Source organism: Physeter macrocephalus, chromosome 1, assembly GCF_002837175.3.
Source record: "Physeter macrocephalus isolate SW-GA chromosome 1, ASM283717v5, whole genome shotgun sequence".
Classification (NCBI taxonomy): domain Eukaryota; kingdom Metazoa; phylum Chordata; class Mammalia; order Artiodactyla; family Physeteridae; genus Physeter; species Physeter macrocephalus.
The window spans coordinates 82,835,584-82,838,187 of record NC_041214.2 but is presented as its reverse complement, the minus strand read 5'-3'; positions in this window follow the sequence as shown (position 1 = coordinate 82,838,187).

The following is a 2,604-nucleotide window of genomic DNA, read 5'->3' as shown; positions in this document are numbered from 1 at the left end:
AGGCCGCGGAGCGGCTGGGCCCGTGAGCCATGGCCGCTGAGCCTGCGCGTCCGGAGCCTGTGCTCCGCAACGGGAGAGACCACAACAGTGAGAGGCTCACGTACCGCAAAAAAAAAAAAAAAAAAAAAAAGAAAGGACATTATGAAAAAATATTTTTTAAAAATAGGAAAGAGAATATAGAAGTTTGGAAATAAAACAGTAAGGACATTTTAAGAAGTTTAATGTACCTACATATATTAGCTCAGGCTGCCACAACGAAATACCATAGCCTGGGTGGCTTAAACAACAGAAATGTATTTTCTCACAGTTTTGGAGGCTAGAAGTATCAGATCAAGGTGCCAACTGATTCGGTTTCCCGTGAGAGCTCTCTTCCTGGCTCGTAGACTCCACTTTCTCACTGTGTGCTCACATGGTCTTTCTTCTATGAGCACGTAGAGAGAAAGACAGAAATATACAGTGAGATTCTTCCTCTTCTTGTAAGATCACCGTTCTTCTGGGATTAGAGCCCCACCCTCTGACCTTATTTAGCTTTAGGTACCTCCCTAAAAGTGTTTTCTCCAAATACAGCCACATTGGAGGTTAAGGCTTCAATATATGAATTATGGGGTAAAAGTCAGTCCACTGCAACATATTTTATACTATATAAATAAAACAAAAAATTAAAAGAGATATCAAAAAGTTCAGGGGATATGTACAAGAATATTTATTGTAGCATAAGCCATAGTGGTTAAACAAAACAAGACAAAACTGAAAAACAAAGAGAATGCTCTTTAATAGGGCAATAGTTGAATAAATCATGGTTATATCCATGTTGTAGAATATTATGCAACCATTAAAATGTGTGAATTAGAGCTAGTTGATGTAAAAATTTAAGTTAAATAAGCAAGAAAAAGAGATGTGTATATAACATGATCATATTTTTATATTAAAACTGTAACAAAATAATCCTATATATGTTCCAGTTGTTTTTTGAGACATAATTGACACATAACATTATATTACTTTCATGTGTACAACATAACGATTTGACATATGTATATGTTACAAAATGATCACCACAATACATCTAGTTAACCTCCATTCACTAAAGAAAATATTCTTCAATTCAGTTTGTACAATACAATTTAATTTCATACAGCATAGGTGGCATAATCCAGAACTAGTTTAGCATTCAATGAGAGAACCGATTAGATTTCTAAAAGGAGCAATTAGTGAGGAAAAGATGATCGGGTCTTAAATCAAAGCCTCAGAAACTGAGATTCTATATATAGGCGTGTGGCATGACCCCAGGAAGGCCCTCAGAGCTGGATTAAAGTAGAATATAATTTGAGTAGAGTATCTTAGACTCATCTTTCCCCAAACTTGAACTCTTCATTTCCATCCCAACATAATTCACTTTCCAGTAAAGGTGTCCTTTGTTTTTCTCCCAAAACACAGAGGGAGGCAAACATTCAACTGATCCTAGGAAACACAGAGATGTGGGGAAGTAAAACCTGAAATGGAAGAATGCCAAAGAAAGGTGCATTATAAAGCCACTTACCATTACGGTTAACTGGAGGTAAACCCACCCAGAAACTCTAGAACTCTAGTACAACAGAGTTCATAGGTATATTTCTGAGGAAGAGGAAGTTGGAGTATTGATATGTGACCTCCCCATATATAATGTGTTGGGGGCAATTCTCATTATTTCTGGGGCAATAACTGTAACACATCCAGGTTCCTCTTGAGTGTAGAGCCAGTATGTTCCCACAGTCAGGAAAAAAAAATCCTCAAGCAAGCAGTAGCATTTGTTCCCAATAAGTTGTTGTTTTTTTTTAAAATTTCCCTTCGTTTTAAATTTTTTTAATTGAAGTATAATTGATTTACAATGCTGTGACAATCTGCTGAATAGCAAAATGACTCAGTTTTATACATATATACATTCTTTTTTTAATATTCTTTTCCATTATGGTTTATGCGAGGAGATTGGATATAGTTCCCTGTGCTATACAGTAGGACCTTGTTGTTTACCCATTCTAAATGTAATAGTTTGCATCTACCAACCCCAAATTCCCAGTCCACCCCTCTCCCTCCCTCCCTCCCTCCCCCTTGGCAACTACAAGTCTGATCTCTATGTCTGTGAGTTTCTGTTTTGTAGATAGGTTCATTTGTGCCATATTTTAAATTTCCCCTTTTTTTTTTAACATCTTTATTGGAGTATAATTGCTTTACAATGGTGTGTTAGTTTCTGCTTTATATCAAAGTGAATCAGCTGTACATATACATATGTTCCCATATCTCTTCCCTCTTGCTTCTCCCTCCCTCCCACCCTCCCTATCCCACCCCTCTAGGTGGTCACAAAGCACTGAGCTGATCTCCCTGTGTTATTCAGCTGCTTCCCACTAGCTATTTTGCATTTGGTAGCGTATATATGTCAATGCCACTCTCTCACTTCATCCCAGCTTACCCTTCCCCCTCCCCGTGTCCTCAAGTCCATTCTCTACATCTGTGTCATTATTCCTGTCCTGCCCCTAGGTTCTTCATAACCATTTTTTTTTTTTAGATTCCATATATATGTGTTAGCATATGGTATTTGTTTTTCTCTTTCTGACTTACTTCACTCTA